Source organism: Sturnira hondurensis, unplaced genomic scaffold (genome assembly GCF_014824575.4).
Source record: "Sturnira hondurensis isolate 20B ecotype Veracruz unplaced genomic scaffold, ASM1482457v3 Scaffold0009178, whole genome shotgun sequence".
NCBI classification, from domain to species: domain Eukaryota; kingdom Metazoa; phylum Chordata; class Mammalia; order Chiroptera; family Phyllostomidae; genus Sturnira; species Sturnira hondurensis.
Window position 1 is genome coordinate 1,429,470 of NW_028081809.1, and position 20,800 is coordinate 1,450,269.

A 20,800-nucleotide genomic window follows, 5' to 3' on the forward strand; every position below is an offset into this window, starting at 1 on the left:
TAGTTTGTGCACTCTTCGCAGGTGGTCACCAACCCTTCGGAATGCTATGTCCCTGAATTCCTCACTGTGGCGCCCTTCGAGCTGCTGTTGCTTTAACTCTTAGGTTGGGTCCCTTGGTCTTTCTGCAGGGGTGCGTTATTATTCGGGACCTCCGAGTCCAGGTTCACGGTGGGCCAAGGTCCTAGTCCTGCTCCCCGAGGGATCTGCAACAGCGGTGCCAAGAGCATCTCTGACCACCCACCCCTTCTTTCTGTGCTGGAAACCGTGTGCAACCTTAGATCACTGTGAGCTTTAGCTGTGAGTCAGTCCGTCTTAGGGTAGGACGCTCTCAAGCCGTGCCATCCCCGGAGGAGGGCTACTGGTGCTGCTGCTGGGGCAGATCTGCATTGAACCGAAGGGACATGATCGGATTTATCCCTTTCACTCAGAGGGCACAGCTGGTGCCTCCGCGATGGGATTGTTCCTCTTCCTCCTGCGCTTTGATTGCCTCTTAACTGTGGGGCTTGTTCTTGTTTTCGTGTTTGTATTTTTGTTTGTTTTGTTTTCTGGCCCACAATTTCTTTTCTTCTGCTCCTTCTCCTCCTTCCTCTTCTTCCTTTATTCTTTTAAACAAGTATGACACTCGAGCAGTTGCCTATTTATTTTAATTGGGGCGCTATTCCCAGGGCATGCCCCCAGCTCAGACTCCCCAGCACTTTGCGGCTTTCCCCACAGCTGGTATCCAGCTCCGAGGCACCCAGCTCTCCTCTCTCCTGTGGGACCCTCACCCTTTCCCTCTATACAGCTCTCTTTCCTTCCCTTTGATAAGAAGTAAATTCCTGAACACATTTTCCAAAACGAAAATCCTTTCCTATGAGGTACCCATTCTGGCCTCTTTTGGAGAGAGACCAGGCATTTGAGGTGAGAAAATCACACTGCACCCCTGTGAACTTCCTTGGGGCTTTGGTGGCCTGTGACCCAGAGGACCATTGTCCCAGGGCCCCTTGCCCCCGTCTCCTACCAGGTCCCCAGAGCAGGACCTTTCTCTCAGGATAAGCCTTCATGAGCACATGGGCTGTGAGATTGTCAGGGCCTCCCCCAAGTCCTCACCCACCCAGGGGTCTTACGCTGAGTCAGTTAGGCCTGGGAGGACATCTTCTCCCTCCCAAAGGACTTTAGTGGGGACACGCCTCAAACAAGGTAGCCAAAGAAAGCCACAGCCCTCAGTGAAATCCCCCCAAAATAACAAAAACAAACAAACAAACAAACAAAACCCAGTAACTGCATAGCACTTTCCCTACTGGTACTCACTAATTTAAAACAAAGCTCTCATCAACCCCTTTTTAAAATATTTTATTTATTTATTTTTAGAGAGAGAAGAAGTGGGGAGAAAAAGAGGGAGAGAAACATCAATATGTGGTTGCCTCTCACTCGCCCCCTACTGAGGACCTGGCCCACAACCCAGGCATGTGCCCTGACTGGGAATCAAACTGGCGACCCTTTAGTTCTCAGGCTGGCACTTCATCCACTGAGCCATGCCAGCCTGAGCAGAAGGACTCCCATTTTAATGATAATGTAAAGGAGGCTCAGAAAAGTTAATTAGCTGCCCAAGGCCACAGGGCTGGTGAGAGGTGAAGCTCAGCCTTGAACTCGAGTGATTCTGTGCCTGCCTCCAAAGCTACAAGTACTTAAGACCATGCTTAAGATGGACAATTGCCAGTCAAATGCTATGCTCCCTGCAGACCCTCGGCAGCCACCCAAATCCAATCTAGAGTGATCATCTCAAGCATGGCACCGGGCTTGTTCCCTGAAGTATCTCCGCCCAGCTGAGAGGGCTCTGGACCCTAACAAGGAGCAACAGCAGGTTGGAGGTAATCATCTCTGTTTATGGCTGGGGAAGCTGGGTGAAGGCCAAGCCTGGAGAGCTACTGTGGGCCAGCATTTATCCCAAGGGATCTTACCTGATTCGCAGTCGCCACAGCCCTGGGTTTCCACCCAACACATTAAGCAATGAGGGCGCCTGCTGGACAGATGGGTTAATGACAGTCACAACCACCTTGGCTGTAGCCCACTAAGTGCCCAGCAGCACCATGGACACTTTGTCCACGTGACCTCATTTAATCCCACAGAGCCTTCCTAATAGGTGTCACCCCACTGTACAGGCTCAGAGTGAAGAGGGGATGTGCCCAGGCCACAGGGGGGGCAACAGGACCTTTTGACTCCAGAAGGCAGACTGTCCCCACTGCCTCTGTGTCTACTGCATAAAATGTGTACCCTTGAAAACTGGAGGTGACAGTTGCTCCCCAGAGAGCAGTCCCCTGATGGACCAATGGGGCACCTGTACCCTGCTCCCTCCAGTGACAATGGGCCATTGCATGGACTTTCTCTCTTTCCCAACCTTTTCTGGGCTCATGTTTCCTGGTGTCAGGGCAGTTAGGCACTCACTCCCCCACCGCCACCTGAGAGGGTCATTGCCAAGCTCTGAGATTCCGAGCGTGCAACAGGGGCTGGCATTGTCTGGTTATCTCAGGGACAAGGAAAGAGGGTGGAGGGTCTGCGAGTCCTGGCTCCCTTGGGTGAGTTCCACCACGTACAGAGTCCGTAGACACCGGAACGGGGCCTGCACTAACATTTTCCTGCTCTCTCAAATGCTGAGCAGTGAGGCATGGGCCAGTCACTCTACACCAAGGTCCAGGTGGGGACAGCGCTGCATTTCTGAGCATCTGTTGGGAGCACTGAAGAGGTACACTGGTAGAGAACCCTGCAGTCCTCCCATCAGTATCAGCTCAGTGATCACCAGGCAGCAGGTGTAGCATGGGAGTAGGGTGGGAGTGATCCCTGACTTTGATCCCTAAGTGAACCTTACCATGAATTGCAGGAGACAGGGATCAACCAGGCATCCACATAATAAATGTGGAATGAGGTTTGGTACTAGAAGGAGAGAGCAGGGAGCCCCAAGAACATCAACTAAAAGGGCCTGGGTTGGGGGTCCTTGTGGGAGAAAGTGACCCTTGGGTGAGCGAGCAGTGATTAACTGGGAAAGGAACAGACTGCACTGGGTGTTTGCAGGCCCTGGCTGTTTCCGGAGGAGCATCAGTTACTGCTCCACACACTGGGATGGCTGTGAGTCCAAAGGAAATCCATACTAAAAGTTGGAGGCACTTGGGTGGGGGACACCAGTGTAGAAGGAAGTAGACACTGGCAGTGAGTTCTGGAAGAAGACTTGAGAGAGGCTGACAGGGGGGCTGGAGAAGGTAGAAAGGGCTCGACAGGTGGAGGGAGCAGCGTACGTGCATCCTCATACGTGAGTCCCCGAGGTCAGAAAGCGTTTGATCTCCGTGGGGAGCAGGGCGGCTCCCAGGACAGACCTGGAAAGGCCAAGAGCAGCCTGGCTCAGGAGAAAAGAGGCAACATTCACAGGGTGTAAAGCCTGCTTCAAGCTTAGTCATTTCCCTGTTCAGCCCTGAGAGTAATCCGTCTCCTTCTGTCCACTGCACCTGCCTCTATACCAGAGCCCAGGACCTTCCCAGAGAGTCACACTGAGAATTTGGCCCAAGTTGCCTGAAACATCAGGAAACATCAGAGGCACAGAGCAAGGCTGGGTCCTTGGGTTCTTGGAATGTGGTCCAGGCAGGTTTGGGTTTGGGCTGACTCGCTCCCAAGTGAAGTACCTTCCTTCGAGGTTTCACTTACCTCTCAGGTAGCCTTTGCCACACAGCATTCTTAGCAGGTTTCTTAGACCTGGAAGCTATTGCCAAGTAAAGATCAGATTTTAGCAGATGCACCCTGGAACAGACGGGCTCCACGCCTTTCACTCTCAAACTTATACTTCTACCTGGGGCCCCATGGGATTGACCCCTCATGAATGACAAGGAACCCACCTTCCAGGAAAGCCACTTGCCTCCAGTCATTGACAAAGTCAGGGCCCTTTCTCCCCATCTATCCTTCTTAGCATTCCTGTTTTCAGTTGGAAAAAATATTCTAAAACATAGAAAACGTACAAGGGAAAATTGTGCTAATGCTCTTGATTCTTCCAAATCAAGACAACCATTTTCATCCCTGCAAATTCTTTTAGAACTTATGAAGAGACAGACATTACTTCTCCAAGCTTCTCTTTCCACAGTGACTCGTCTATTCATTCAGCTTCAAACACACCCTCCAAGTGCCATGCCCAAGCTGTCTGAGTGCAGGCAACCAGGCTGGAAAGGGAGGTATGTGTGGGAGCCTAGCGGTGGGGGAGAGGCCAGTGTACCTGCAAGCATTCCAGGTGGGGGCCATCAAGGCCCTTGCCAAGGCCAGTGTGAGTTCTCTTCTGGGGGAAGGAAGGGAAGTCCAGCAGGTACGAGTGTCTCTTTAGTCCTTACAATGCTTGGTTAGTGCCAAGCTCTTGAAACAGAGCCAAAAAATACAGGGGGTCAGAGAGAACATCCCAGAGGTCTCTGAGTTAGCCCAGAGACCCCGGAGGACCAGATCAGCATGAAATACAGAAAACACAGTGAAACCATAAAACCTCAACCAAGCAGAGTGAGAAGCTAGGTGCAGAAGAAGAAGAATAGAGTGTTCCCATGGAGAGTAGTAGGAACTTGCTCGTTCATCTGTTGATGCCAGTTCGCGGGAGAAGCAAGGAGCGAGGACCGGGAGAGAGGATGGGGAAATGGAGAGAAGGAATGAGGGAGGCTCCTGGAAAGCAAGGGACCACAGGCTCCACAGGGGCTGTGTTCTATTGGTTCCCTAAAATTGCCCACTGTGACCAGAGTGCGTCCTTTGGGTGAACTGATTCCTGTAACATGAATGGGCCTGTTTTTTTAATTGTGAGGCCTAATAGAGGAAGAGGAAAAAGCTCTTGGCTGCCCCTGTCTTGGTCTATGACTCAGAGCAACTAACTAAGCCTTTGGTAGGAAGGGAGGAAGCTTGCTGCTGCCTCACCTGGATGACGGAGCAGGAGGCCCCAGAGAGGTGCACAAAGAGGTGTGCCAGAGACACCCTGACCAGAGAGGGTGGAGGCCAACCATGGGCCATGGGGAGGAAGCCTGGACCCTCACCTGCCAGCCTGGCTGGTTTGGGAAGCAGCCCAGACTGTGTGGAGCTGGCCACTGTGTTGTGGAAGATGACTCAGACCCCACCCACCTCGGCATCACTTCACAAAACTGTCACATCCCAGACCCCAGCAGCTTGCGTACCCATCTCCTCCCAGAGCCAAGACCTCCCAAACCACATTTTCCCAAAGGGTCACCTCCCAGAAACATCACCTCTCAAATCCATCGTCTCTTCTAAAACCCTTAAAGATCAGATTTTTAGCATCACCAGGTTCCCTGAGATAAAACATCCTCTCCCCACCACCGCCACCTCTGATCGTCGCCCAGAGGGAGTCGCTCTATGGGAAAGGACAACCCCTTCTCAAGAAGGCCTTGTGACAACACCCACTTGGTGCAGGACAAGTCACCCAGACACACAAGGCCCGTGTCCACACAGTGGGATCCCATGCCGGTAAGAGAAGGCAGCAGACATAGGAAGCTGGCCAGTAGATGAAAGGAGGTGAAAGGAGGTGAAAGGAGGAAGTTGCAGATCAATACATAAAGCATAATTCATATTTTTTTTCTTAGCAGAAATCATAAGTTTGTAAATGTGTAAATGAAGTAACTGGAAGGAGAGAAAAGCCACACTTTTCACAGTGGTTCCCACTGAGGATGAGTGAGGGAAAGGTGGGCCTGAGGGTCGGAGAGAAATGCTACTTGTTCTTTAAATAGTGGATGTAGAATATAGAACTTGTCATTGGAAAACCTATTAAAAGAAGGCACACCGTGGCTCCAGCCTGTTAACCTGAGTCCCCTTGGTTCTGCCATGCTGAGAAGGCCTGTGTGCTATAGAGCCAGACTGGGGTGGGGGCAGGAGTCCCCGGCTCTCAGTGCTCCCCACTTCTGGAAACGTCCGTTTTTCCTCTTACCTCACGTGGTTCCAACCTCCAAGAGACAGGCTAGAGGTGTAGCTGGCCAGAGGGGGTTTCACGTCTGAGGCCAGGGATAAGGTGGTATGCCTCCCGGGGCTGGCCCCTGGCTGGTGGCACTCCTGCATGCTCCTGCTGCCTCAGTCTCCCGGTTGCTACACCCTCTCGCTTTGGGTGTCCTTCCCACAGAAGGAGGGCAGCCTTCAGGTGGCTGGCCCTTCTGAGTGCTGACCTCTGGCTTTCTCTTCCACAGATCCCCTTCCACAAAGACAGCCACATATGGAGTCAGGTCTGCACCTCTGATTTTGTCACAGTCGTCCCCCTCTTTCTGGTTCCACGTTAAATATACAACAGACATCTAATAAGAGACCTTGGAGAGCCTTGAAAGTATTGAAAGAGAACTTGAGGCTTAGGTTAAAAATCTCCCTTCTGCTATTTATTCACTGTGCAACTTCAGACAAAATACTTGATTTCGTGCCTTGGTGTCCTTGTCTATAAACAGCAGAGATGATCCTGCTTTCACAGGGCTACTGTGGGTTAAATGAGATATTCTGGGTCTAGTGCCTGCTGTTAGGTAAATTGCAGGACTGATACATTGTCACAAAACTCTCCCAGGTTCATTACATCACACACATGTGTGTGTGTGATCTCCCACATACCTTCACTCTCAGAAGAAAACTTTTCTCCACTACATGGACGCAGAGTCCCTTAGAGAACATTCTGGCTCTCATCCACACACCTGCATCTCCGCCTCGTTTCCCAGACACCACCTCCCAGGCCTGAGGCTGTTTCTGTCCCTTCCCGTTTCAGCCAGTGGAAGTTTCTGTTCCGGTCACTGCAGGAGTTGTCAACCGTGAATTCCTACAGCCCAGAAGATGGGAGGCCATGAGAGCCAATGCCACAGCAGAGAACTAAAGCAAAGTGTGTGTCACTACTACTTGACTTTGAACTTTTAAAAAGGGGTCCTCACAGCATTGTAAAGCTAGGGGAGGAACATAATTTTTAAAAGGTCCCAGAATTTTCATCAGCAAGTAAAATCTCTCAGCCTCAGTAGAAACCTAGCCACCGGTGGACTGGCTTTCTCCTTGGTTCACCCCCGTTGCTCTCCCGGTGCCATCAGCGGGCACCACGTCGTGATGTAGGGCTGGGGGCACACCCGGGGCAGCAGCTGGACGTATTCCCCCCACCCCCGCCGCCGCCCACCTCCAGACCTTAGTCACTCAGCCAACCTGTTCTAGAGGTGTCACCCTCCAGTGACCTCTCGGACCTGTCGGGGTGGGTGGAGGCCTGCCCAGCTCACAGGTAGGGGGCAGAAGCAGAATTGCCACTGGTAGCCCCTGGGGCTCTGCCTTGGGGCGGGCCTGGTTCACTGGGCTTCTGCTTTCAGCCCAGCAGGCTCCATCTGGCCTCTGAAAATCTCTCACCTCTTGCTCTGGCACTGCCAGCTCGAAGGGGCTGGGTCCTCTCGCCCGCTCTGCAACTGTGCCAGCCTGTCTGCGGGTCAAACCCTGGGAGGAGATGAGGGTGAGACCTTCGACCTCCGTGGTGAAGTTAATTACTAAGTATTTTATTCTTCTTGATGTTTTGTAAATGGAATGTGTTTTTGAATTTCCTTTTTATACCATTCATTGTTCATGATGTAAATGCATGACAGAAATGCAACTGGGTTTTGTATCCTGCTACTTTGCTGAATTTATTTGTTCTAACAGTTTTCTTGGTGGGATCTTTAGGGTTTTATACATATAAGATCATATCATCTACAAACAGAGATAACTTTATTATTTTTTCTGATTTGGATGTCTACATTTCTTTTTATTGCTCTTTTTAATGGATGAGAAGACATGTTATTATTATTTTACTATATAAAATAGTGGTGAGTACAATTGATTGCATTTTCTCAAATGGCAAATGAAACACAGGATAACATTTTTCTTTGATTACCGAAAACCTCAATATCATCTGAATTTTTGTGTGTTTTATTTTATTTATTTTAATTTATATTTTATTATGCTGTTACAGCTGCTCCAATTTTTCTTCCTTTGCCCACCATCACCCAGCACCCTCTGCTCCCTCAGGCAATTTCCCCACCATTATTCATGAACTTGGGTCATGGTCTAAATTGTTTAGCTACTCCATTTCCTATACTGTACTTTACCTCCACATGGCTATTCTGTAACTACCTATTTGTACTCCCTAATCCCCTTACCTCTTTGTCTATGCCCCCATTTACCCCTCCCATCTGGCAACCATCAAAACACTGTCTGTATCCATGGTTCTGTTTCTTTGCTTAGTGTGTTTTTTAGATTCAATTGGTGGTTTGTATTTACTGCCATTTTATTGTTCATAGTTTGATTTTCTTTTTTTAAATAAGTCCCTTTAACATTTTGTATAATAAGGGCTTGGTGATGGTGAACTGCTTTAGTATTTTATTGTCTGGGAAGCTCATTATCTCAATTCTAAATGATAGTTTTTTTGGGTAGAGCAATTTTGTCTATAGGTCTCTGCTTTTCTTGACTTTGAATATTCCTTGCCAGTCCCTTCTAGACTGCAGTTTATTTTGAGAAATCAGTTGACAGTCTTATAGGAACTCCCCTGTAGTACCTAACTTCTTTTCTCTTGCTGCCTTTAAGATTCTCCCTTTATCTTTAACCTTTGGCATTTTAATTATGATGTGTCTTGGAGTGGGCCTCTTTGCATCCATCTTGTTTGGGACTCTCTCTGCTTCCTGGACTTGCATGTCTATTTTGTTCATCAACTTAAGGAACTTTTCTTTCATTATTTTTTCAAATAGGTTTCCGATTTCTTGCTCTTTCTCTTTTCCTTCTGGCATCCCTACAATGGGAATCTTGGGCCTCTTGAAGTTGTTCCAGAGACTGCTTTCACTTTCCTCATTTTCTTGGATTCTTTTTTCTTGTTGTTCTGTGTGGTTGTTTTTTTGCTCCCTTATGTTCCAAATCATTGATTTGATTCTCAGCTTCGTCCACTCTACTGTTGTTTCCCTGTAAATTGTTCTTTATTTCTGACTGGATCTTTTCTATGATCCAGTCAGCATAAAAATGGGTCCTCACTAAGTTCCTTCAGCATTCTTATAACCAGTGTTTTGATCTTTGCATCTGACAGGTTGCTCGTAGCCATTTTGTTTAGTTCTTTTTCTGGGGTTTTGATCTGTTCTTTCTTTGGGTCATGTTTCTTTGCTCATTTTGACAACCTCCCTGTGTTTGTTTCTAAGGTAGAAAAAAAATTAGGTAGAGCTGCTATGACTCCCTGTCTTAGTAGCATACCTAATGTAGTAGGTGTCCTGTAGGGTCATGTGACACAGCTTCCCTTATCACCCAAGCTGGGTACTCAAGGTGTGTCCTTCATGTGGACTGGGTACACCCTCCTCTTGTATTTGAGACTTCTCTGCTGTTAGCAGGTGAATAGGAGGAATTTACCCAGGCCAGTCAGCTGCAAGGACTGGCTGTGACCACTGACCACCAATGTCTGCCCTCCATGGAGGATTGGTTGTTCAGGGCATGGTGGTGGGGCTTAAGTGTGGTCTAAAGCTGTCCACTGAGTGCACAGGCTCTGGGATTTCCCAGGTGGTACAGGCTAAGGTTGGCACTCACCTGTGTTTTTCCCAGGGCCACCCTGCCTAAGCTATAAAAGAATCTGCAGATGGCTGCTACTTGTGCTGAGTTTGGAAATCCCCAGGCAAAGCTAAGCTGTGAATCTGGGCTGGTTGCTGCTAGTGCCAGGCCTGTGGCTACTTAGCAAGAGGTACAGGGGCTAGGGGCTCACTGAGGTTGGCTGTTGCCTATAGAGAGGATTTAGGAAGTTATGAGGCATGAACCAAGACCAACCATTCATACAGAAATGCAGCTTGGATGGGACTATAATTTGGGTGGGACAGAGTCTCAAGGGATCTCCATGGTGGGGCAAACAGTATTAGCCAAGTTGAGGGAGTCTCAGATATGGTACTAGCCTGCTGGCTCTGTTGCTCTGTGAAGCAAGGGTTCAAAAAGGGACAATAATCGCTGCCCATCTTCTGTCCCCCAGCTCTCACCTTGATGTCAGACACTTCAGTTTCTCCATGTGTATCACTGGTGCCTTTCAAGTTGCTACCCTGGTGCTGGAGTTCAGAGGGAATGAATCTGAGTAAGTCTGTGTGTAGGTTCTTTTTTTAAAAAAAAAAAGATTTTATTTATTTATTTATCTTTAGAGGAGAAGGAGAGAGGGAGAGAAACATCAATGTATGGTTGCCTTTTGTGCATCCCCTGATGGGAACTGGTCTGCAACCCAGGCATGTGCCTTCACTGGGAATCGAACCACAATCCTCTGGTTCACAGGCCTGTGCTCAGTCCACTGAGCTACGCCAGCCAGGGCCTTGTGTGTGGGTTCTTTAAGAGGAACTGCTTGGGGCTGTAAAAGTTTTTTTCCATTCACTCAATTCTCACTGTTTTTTTTCAGCCAGAAGTTGTGGGGTCTTATCTTCCTGGCACTAGAACCTTAGGCTGGAGGGGTTAGTATGCAGTTGGGACTCCTCATTCTTGAAATATCCCTTCAGAATTTTTATCTACCACGTGTGGATATAGGACCAGCCTGCTCCAAGTCTCCATCCCTCTTATCAGTCTGGGTGGATGTGGTTTCTTTAATTCCATGGTTGTCAGACTTCCCTTCAACTTGATTTTTGCTGGTTCTGAGTGATGGTTGGTCTATATTTTAGATGTAATTTTGATGTGGTTGTGTAAGGAGGTGAGCCATGTTTACTTATGCTTCTATCTTGACCAGGAGTCTCATCTGTTTTTAGGAGGATTCAATTTCTTACAACGTCTATGATACTTCCCACAAGGATACCAACGGTGCTTAGTAATAAAGAACATTTTGCTAAGTAGTTCTATAATAGGTCCTTGCTCAAAGTGTTCATCTTTTTCTTCTAATCTGGTTTTTAGTACTTGACCCAGTGTTTCTTCATAATTATGCACATGATCTGGCCAACAGATAAATTTTGTGTGTTATTATAGAATGTTCACAAAAGGATGGTAGCAAACTACCATCTTGCCATCAGATGTCAAAACAAGCTCTACTTTGCAGCTATAGCCATTTGGAAGAGAGTATGTGGATTTATGACAAACACACTAAAAAGCTCCATCACAAGCCCACCATCTTGCCTTAATCCCAGGCACTGCTGTTTATTTCTATTTCTGGCCTAATTGCTCTGGCTAGAACTTCTAGTACTATGTTGAATAGAAGTGTTGACAGTAGGAATCCTTGTCTTTTTCCAGGTCTTAAAGGAAAAGCTTTCATTGTTTCACCATTGAGAATGGTGTTCACTGTGGGTTTTTCATATATGTCTTATTATGTTGAGGTAGTTTGCTTCTATTTCTAGTTTGTTTAGTACTTTTTTTAAAATCATGAAATGGTGTTGAATTTTGTCCAATGCTTTTTCAATATCAATTGAGATGATAGTGGTATCATCACCCTTCAGCCTTTAATGTATTACATGGATTGATTTTTCACGCGTTGAACCATCCTTGCATTACAGAAATAAATCCCACTGTCATTGTGCATAATTCTTTTAATATGCTGCTGAATTTTGTTTGCTAGTGTTTTGTTAAGAATTCATCAGTTTTCATAAGTGATATTGGTCTATAGTTGTCTTGTAGGGTCTTTGCCTGTCTTTGGTATCAAGAGTAATGTTGGCCTTATCAAATAGATTTGGAAGTGTTTACTCCTCTTCAATATTTTGAAAAATTTGAGAAGGACTGAGATTACTTCTTCTTTAAATGTTTGGTAGAATTCATGAGTGAAGTCATCAGGTCCAGGGCTATTTGTTATGAATGGTCTATTTTTTTTGTAGCTTAGACTTGGTAAATTTTGAGCTTCTAGGAATGTGTTTATTTAATCTAGATTATCTAATTTATTGTCATACAATTGTTCATGATACTTTCATAATCCTATTTCTGTAGTGTAGATAGTAATTTCCCCACTTTTGTTTCAAATTTTAGTAATTTGAGCTTTCTCTCTTTTTTCTAGACCACCTAGCTAAAAGTTTGTAAATTTTGTTGATCTTTTTGAAGAACCAACTTGTGATTTCATTAATTTTTTTCTATTCTCTCTATTTTCTTTATCTTTGCTCTAATCTTTATTATTTCTTTCCTTCTCTAGTTTTGGGTTTAGTTTGTTCTTCTTTCTCTAGTTCTTTAAGTTGTAAAGTAAGCTTGATTTGAGATCTTTTTTGTTTTATAATGTAAGTGTTTATAGCTATAAACTCCCCCTTAGCACTACTTTCATTTCCCTGCACCCCAAAGTTTTTGGTATATCATGTTTAAGTTTTCACTCATCCCCAAGTTTTTAGAATTTCCTTTATAATTTTTTTCTTTGATGTTGTGATTGCTAAAAAGAATGTCATGAATTACTCAGTTTTCCTTTTGTTTTTGACTTCTAACTGTATCCCATTGTAGTAAGAGAAGATACTTTGCATAATATCAATCTCTAAATTTACTGAGACTTCATTTGAGGTCTAACAGACATTTTATCCTGGAAAATGTCCCACGTGCATGGGAGAAGAATGTGTGTGCTGTTGTTGGATAGAGTGTTCTGTATATGTCGTCTAGATCTAGTTGTGTCGTAAAGCCCTCTGTTTATTTACTTATCTTCTGTCATTCTACCCATTATTGCAACAGGGTATTGAAGTCTTCCCTTGGAAGTTGCAAGTCTTCAATGGACTCCAGAGTTCTCCAAAAGTTACATCAGACAGATTCTACCAGTGTAATTATTATTCAGGCAGGGATACAGAGTCCTGGTGCTTCCTGCTCCACCGTCTTTCCTGAATCTTCTTCCTGAGTCTTCCCCCAAAACAACAGCCATACTTTTCAAAGTGGGCACCTGTCAATGCTGTGAATGGAAAGCAGCATCATTTATCATATATAGAAAGGAGTTCTGAAAATGGATGTAATGAAAACTGAACAGCAGGGTTACATCCCAGAAGATTCTGTGGCCAGGTCAGGGTCTCTACCAGGGCCTGAGAAAGTGTGGTAATATGGCCCCAATGACTGCATGAATAGGATGAGACCTGCTGGCCCTTGGGGTGAGGCCTCATCCTCAGTTCCCTGTGGAGTGGGGCGAGTTGATTCTCCCTCCCCAGTGTAGGGAACTAACCAGCACAATAAAAAGAACAATTTATTTTAAAAATTGGGAAGGGAATATCATTATTCCCATACTGACAACCTGAAATCCCCTGACTTGAGACTGGCTCTTGGAGTAAGGAGTGCATTTACAGTGCTCACAAAGCGGGCAATGTCAGGCTATTTCTAACAGACTTAGTAAATCTACTCTGAATCTTTCTGGGTGGTTGTTGTTGTCACAAAGGATATTTTTCATTGGTTCTCAACAGAGAGGAAGGGGAAGGGAGAGAGAGACAGGCAAACAGACAGAAAGACATTGATTGGTTGTTTGCCTCCCATACACATCCTACTGGAGATCAAACCAGCAACCTACACATGTGCCCAAGACTCAGAATTGAACTTGCAACCTTGTGGTGTATGGGATAATGCTCCAATCAAATGAGCCACACTGGCTAACGTGGTGGTTGTTGTTCTTAGTATGCAAAGGACAACTGGCTCCCTGGACTTCCTGAATCACTTGTAGACACCCAGGGGAGTATCTGCGAACTTCTACAATGGGTATTGTGATGTTTGGTATTAGAGCTCGGCATTGCCCTAAGAAATCTGACTGGTTGAGGACTGTTTATAGCTAAGACATCTGCTGCTGGATATGCACACACACACGTGGGTGGTTACAACTTTTACAATTTTAAGAAAGATCACTATATCACAGTGTTTTCTTGAGTTTTCCCTGGCTTTTATCTGCTACCCTATTCATGTTAATTAATATAGCCAAGAGTAAGTTACTGCTTTCTTTTGTTGACTGCTTTGTATGCATGTTGCTGCATCATTTCCACTTTGTCATAATCTTTATAGTCACTAAATTCTTTTTTGCTGGAAAGCAAGAACCAGTCTGGTGGCTATTGTAGTGTAAACACTGATATTCTTTCTTTCTTTCTTTTTTGCACTGCAAGTGCCTGACTTAAGCTTTGATTGCTGAGGCATCCACTTCAAAGATGGCTATCTGGGGCAAACCACTGCTGGCCAAGCAGTAGCTAAGAGCCCAGCCATTGAGGCTCCTTTGTGTTAGAAATCTCACTGGATTTAAATAACTGAACTTTGAGCCACTTGTTTATTTTGTTTCCTCACATTTTAAATTCCTGATCTTTTTAAAAATTATCTTCTATTGGTTATGCTACTAAAGGTGTCCTGATTTTACCCTTTTGTCCCCCTCCACTCAGGAGCCCCAGTCCCTCAGGCAATCCCCCCACCATTGTGCATGTCAATGGGTCAGGAGTATAAATTCTTTGGCTACTCCATTTCCTATACTGTACTTTACATCCACATGGCTATTCTATTTGTACTCCTTATTCTCCTCACTTCTTCACCCATTCCCCCACACTCCCCTCCATCTGGCAACCATCAAAACACTCTCCATATCTATGCTTCTGTCTCTGTTCTTCTTGTTTGCTTAGTTTGTTTTTTAGATTCAGTTGGTGGTAGATTTGTATTTACTGCCATTTTACTGTTCATATTTTGATCTTCTTTTTCTTAAATGAGTCCCTTTAACATTTCATATAATAAGGGTTTGGGGATGATGAACTGCTTTAGTTCTTTCTTGTCTAGGAAGCTCATTATCTGCTCCTCAATTCTAAAAGATAGCTTTGTTAGGTAGAGCAATTTTGTCTGTAGGTCCCTGCTTTTCTTGACTTTGAATATTCCTTGCCAATCCCTTCTAGACTGCAAAGTTTCTTTTGAGAAGTCAGTTGACAGTCTTATGGCTCCCTGAATTTCCTGAATACCTACAGGGGAACATCTCTGTAGGTAGCTAACTCCTTTTGTCTTGCTGCTGTTAAGATTCTCTCTTTATCTTTAACCTTTGGCATTTTAATTATGATGTGTTTTGGAATAGGCCTCTTTGCATCTATATGTTTGGGGATCTCTGTGCTTTCTGGATTTGCATGTCTATTTCCTTCACTAAATTAAGAAAGTTTTCTTTCATTATTTTTTCAAACAGATTTCCAATTTCTTGCTCTTTCTCTTCTTCTGGCACCCCTATCATGCTAATGTTGGGCTTCTTGAAGTTGTACCAGAGACTGCTTTTACTTTCCTCATTTTTTTGGATTCTTTTTTCTTCTTGTTGTTCTGTGTGGTTGTTTTTTGCTTCCTTATGTTCCAAATTATTGATTCGATTCTCAGCTTCATGCATTGGCAATGTTTCTTGGTCTCCACATTTTGGCAGCCTCCCTGTGTTTGTTTCTATGTATTAGGTAGAGCTGTTTTGGCTCTGTGTCTTAGTAGTGTGGCCTAATGTAGTAGGTGTCCTGGTGGCACAGCCTCCCCTATCACCCAAGCTGGGTACTCAAAGTGCTTCCTTCATGTCATCTGAGTACAACCTCCTCTTGTAGTTGAGCCTTGGTTGCTGTTGACATATCAATGAGAAGGATTTATTCAGTCTAGCCAACTGTTGGGATTGGCTATGACCACTTACCACCAACTTCCACCCTCCAAGGAGGGACAGCTTTCAGGGGCAGGGTGGTGGTGCTCTGACCTAGTCTGTAGCTGTCCACTGGGTGCCCAGGCTCTGGGGTTTCCTGGGTGGTACAGGCCAAGTTCGGCCCCAACCTGTGTTTTGCTCAGGGCCACCCTGCCTGAGTTATAAAGCATCTGCAGTGGCTGCTACTTGTGCTGGGCTTGGGGATGTTCAGGTGAAGCCAAACTGGTTACTGCTAGTGAGAGGACTTAGGAAGTTGTGAAGCATGAGCCAAGACCAGCTATTCGTATGGAAAAGCAACTTGGGTGGGACAGTAAGTTGAGTGGGGAGGGTCTCTAGGGATCTCCGAGGTATTAGCCAGGTTGATAGAGTCTCCAATATGGTTCAAGCTTTTCAGCTCTGTGGTGAGAGGGTTTAGAAAAGGGACAATGGCTTATGTTCACCTTGATGCCAGACACTTCAGTTTCTCCCTGTGTATTTCTGGTGCCTTTCAAGGTGCAACTCCAATGCTGGAGCTCAGAGGGAGTGAGTCTGAGAAGGTGAGTCCATGGGTGGGTTCTTTAAGAGGAACTGCTTGGGGTTCAGCACTTTCTTCCACCTACTCATCCCCACTGGTTTTTGCAGCCAGAAGTTGTGGGGATTTATCTTTCTGGCACTGGAACCCTGGGTGGGTGGGGTGGGGTGGGGATGTGACTTCTCATTCCTGAGATATCCCTCCCAAATTTTTATCCACCACCTGTGCGTGAGAAACCATCCTGCTCCACATCTGTGCCCCTCCTACCAGTCTGAGCGGATGCGGTTCCTTCCATTTCTTAGTTATCAGACTTCCATTCGGCTGATTTCTGCTGGTTCTGAGTGATGGTTGGTTATATTTTAGTTGTAATTTTGATGTGGCTGTGGGATGAGGCACACCATGACTGCTTGTGCTGCCGTCTTGACCGGAATTCCTAAATGCCTACTCTTATGTTTTATTTCTTTTCAGATAAAGAAACATTTATTTGAGGCTTAACCTGAAATCATAAAAATAAAATTTCTATAAACACAGATCTATAGTGCACTGAGTCATAATATAGATAGCAAAAGACAAAGTAAAACAGAAAACTATTTGTAGTTATATACAATTGGACAGAGTTGCATCTTGTAGGCAAGAAAGTCTTTTATAAAATAATCATCTTAGATCAATAGACCAATCTTTAATGTTGTCCTGCAAGATGCGTTACTTTAGCCATCTTTTTCTTTCTCCAATGTCCTCCTTTGGTGTCACTGTTCATTGGTTTGGTGATTGCCACCTCCTCAAGATACCTTGCACTAAGTGCTATTATGTTTTAAATTTACCAATAGTGAGCCCAAGAAACCCTAAGCCCCAACTCTCCACCCCACTACAAGCAGAACTCCAGGCCTCCCTCACCCTGTGACCTCACTGCATGGCCACAAGTATGTTACGTGATCTCAGGCCTTGTAAGTAATAAACCTGTATCTTTCAAAATTTCCTGGTGGTTATTGCTGAAGGGTGTCTTGCAATTGTAATAAGGAATACAAGGGTTGGTCCAGCCACAGCACTGGTTATTAATAAGCTGACATCAAGACAAAACACCGGCCTCAAAACCTTGAAACCCTTGGCTCAGAAGCCCCCCAGGTGGGGCCAGAAGGAAAGGCAGTTCTTAGCTCCCACTTCTGGGTTCTGTCTGCTAAGGCATCCAGCAAAGAAAAACAATCACACAGGTTTGTTTTCCTGGCTGCGGCCTGATCAACAGTCATAGCACAGACGAGAGAGCCTATCCCTGGAACAGCAGGAGCAGAGCCTGGGACCAATGCCAGGAAGGATGGTGGGAAAGGAAGGTGGCTGGAATTCTAGAAAATGGAGCTGAGGGTCAAGCCAGAAGGCTCCTTTCCCACTTGAACCATGGGTCTGCGGACACCCATTCAGCAGCTTGATCTCCTTTTTATTAGCTTCACACCAAAGCCCATGGAGTCTCCAAAGATGTTGCCCAACTGTCCATTTTCTCCCTCTCCCCCCAACTCCCTGGTCCAAGCCGGAGACTGCCTTGGCTGCAGCCTCTGTGAAGCCTTCTCGCTGGCCTGGAGGAGCTTTGTAAGCCATGCTGAGGGCACTTCAGGCCTGTACCTACAGCACTCTCCTCCACAGCATGGCCCACCCTGGCGCACCCAGCCCCAGCTCCGTCTTTCCTGCAGTTCAGGGTCTCGGTGTCCTCCACGCCATTCCTCAGACAGAGGCCAGGGCCTCTGTGCTCTCTGTTTGCTCCACTCGGAACACCTCTTCCTGAGGGACTGAGTCACAGGATCTTCTCCCAGAGGGCCCCTCCCTGACAAGCCGTCACCAGAAGCCCCTTTCTCACTATGTCACTTCTTATGTCCTCTTGATCATTTCTCATGGAGCTTTCTTAACTGAAAATTGTCTGTTGTTTACTAGCTCGATGAATTCTGGCCCTCTGGAAAGCCTGCCTCATTCTGCATGCCAAAAACAGTGCTGACACTGAGAAGGTCCTCACTCAGTCGCTGTTGACTGCAATGGCATCCTCCAAGAAATCAGAAGCCAGCCTAATTCTTAAAACATGAGTGAGGGCTGGCCCTTACGTTTCCACGTATGAGGATTAGTTGTACTTAGCCCCCAAGACTGAGTTCCCTTGGAGCAAATGCCCACCATGGGGACCTGGGATGGCAACGCTGGGCCTGAGTAGGTCAGGACATCACATTCTAAATTGTCTGAAATCTGCCTCATGGTCTGCGAGACTCAAGAGCCTGCCCCACGCTGCTTCTTTTCTTCCCTCCCTTGTTTCTTTCTTCCCTAAAAAGAGGTTTCTGTTGCCTTTGGTCCAAGTTGGTGTTTCACATTATGTCTTGCTCCCGGGGCTTCTGGGTCAGGCTGGTCACAGGGAGGGCCTCCGGTGGGGGTCCCTGTACGCTGCTTGGCTGGGGGAGGGTACAAACATGGAAGTGGGGGGTCTGGCTTTGCCCCAGCCACTCAGAACTCCATTGTTACGTCTGGGCCTCAGTTTCCTCACTGGGGGGGTCTTGGGTAAATCCAGTTTCTCATGATACCTAAAATACTTGGGGACTATGGCCTGGTCCTCTCCCAGGTGACTTCCTTCCCAACACCTTCTTTCACCATCCCCACCCCATTCTGCCAGAAAAAAATTACCTTTGTTTTGTTAGAAGTGCCTGAAACTTCTGTAGCTATAAAACCCACAAACTGATCAGCAGAGAAAAGAGAAGAGGCGCAGAAGCAACAGGAAGTCATTCAGAGCCAGTTTCCTTCCCTGCACAGGTTTTTCCCCTCCTAAGCCTGTAGGACATTTGCTACCTGGATGTGCCCTGGCAGGGACCCTTACCTCACACACATCTGGATCTGGCCTTCATAAGCCTTCAGCTGGAAGCACTTAAATACATGGAACAAAAAGATGAGAACACAGGAAAAACTCAAAATCCCAGATGGGGCAAGGGTATGGGGAGACACCTCCCAAGAGGGGCCTCAGTAGCTCGCCTCCTCTCAGCCGTAGGGGGGTTACTCCAGGGACTTCCCTGGGCTTGGGCAGTTGCCTGCAGACCCTGGAGCCCCTTAGGCCCCTGGGCCTTGTGGGCAGAACTGGGGTTGTATATGGCAGCCCAGGCCAAAGACCTGGCTGCTCTGGTTGATGCCCTGCATGCAACCCACCTGCAGAGACATGGAGGAGTTGTTGCACTTGTTGGTCCCCAGCTTGGCATCACAGATGTGCCATCGGGTCCCATGGCAGTCACGCCCACCTGGCTGGCACACTTGGTGCACATCTGGGACCTGATAATGCACTGGCCTGCCTTCATGGTGGTGTCACCAAAGTTCTGCTCCTACTTTCCTGAGTACTTGATGCCAGTGTCCACACCACTCTGCAGCCCCTTTGTCTTAACCTTCCCTGCCAGAGCCAGAAGGGACACCTGCACGTGGGTCGTGTTTCCGCTCTCTCAAACAGGTCATTGGCCTCAAACAGGTTTGCGGAGTTCAAGCTGATCACAGCCTTGATGAAGTTAGAGAGGTTTTCCAGTCGGTGCCAATGTTGCATGAAGCAGTTGACCTTGGGGACCGAGCCCACCTGCAGCTGATTCATGAGTGCGCACAGGATTATTTCAACCCTTAGAACTTTCTGGAAGTCAAGACCAATAGACAGCCCTGTGAGTCCCTTGACTCAGCTGCGGAGTTCTGCTTCCTTCTGAGGTTCATGTTTGGACAGGAGCTGGTTCTTGACCTTGTCTGAAAACCCGTGTGAGGGCCCCTTATTGAACGGCGTGTAGCTCATGCCAGCAGCAGCAGATGGAGGGACAGACCTGCCCCATTTTCTTAAGTCTCTAATCAACCTCATCTTGCTCTCTGTCGATGCGCGCGTCCTCTCCTTCGGAGGTCGGTTGGAATCCCCTCACTGCACACTTATTTTGCTTTAGAACCGGTGTCTAAGGTTATGCTCACAGGTCCTCAGCAAGGTGGCAGGCACTTTCTCTGCTCTTCTCCGCTCTGTGTACTCGCCTTCCACCCTCTTCCTCACCTGATGCATCTCAGGGCCAGGCACCCACCTGTGCGGTCCCCTCCACCTCTTCTGCCTGCGCCCTCTGGGCAGCTCTTCTACTCACCCAGCATTTCGCCTACATGAATTCTTTCTTATTCCATTTTCTGATCCTCAAGGCCTAGGCAGTGGTGTCCAAACTTTTGGCCTCTCTGCATCACACTGGAAGGAGTGTTTTCTTGGGCCATGCATTAAATACATTGTGACACATAATCACAAAAATATCTCATAATGTTTTAGGTAAACTTGTGATTTTGTATTGGGCTGCATTCACAGCCATCCTGGGCTGCATGTGGCCCACGGGCTGCAGGTTGGACTTCCCTGGCTAGAGCATACGTGTTTGATAAACAAGTAAATGACCGAGTCTGTGAGTGAGTGAGTGATTGGTGCCTCTTGGCTGTCATGGGGACTGGGTAGCGGTTTTGACACAGGACTTGCAGGGGACAGATGTGGGCTGGCAGCGAAGTTTGCCTTTGTGGCTGGTCTTGGAGGCAGCCTGCTCATCCCCAGCCCTCCTTTGCCTACTTTCTTGCTCAAGACCCAGGTTTCGGTTGGGTCCTGGGCCCTGCAAGCTGCACAGCTCCTCCCCAGGCTCAGTGCTTCCCAGCCTTTCCTGAGTCAGAAAGCATTTGATCCACCCAGTATTTTATACAATTTAAAGGTTTGTTGGTGAGCACAACACACTCACACTTGGATGAAAAGCAAAATTTCTGTTACCTTAGCTCCTTGAGGCTGCACCTGGGGACAG

At 46.8% G+C, this 20,800-nt stretch overlaps 1 pseudogene; it reads right to left on the minus strand.

The window, feature by feature from the left end:
* Positions 1–18,992: 18,992 nt before the first annotated feature.
* LOC118994155 (calponin-2-like) lies at positions 18,993–19,791 on the minus strand (annotated as a pseudogene).
* Between the last annotated feature and the right edge of the window lie 1,009 nt (positions 19,792–20,800).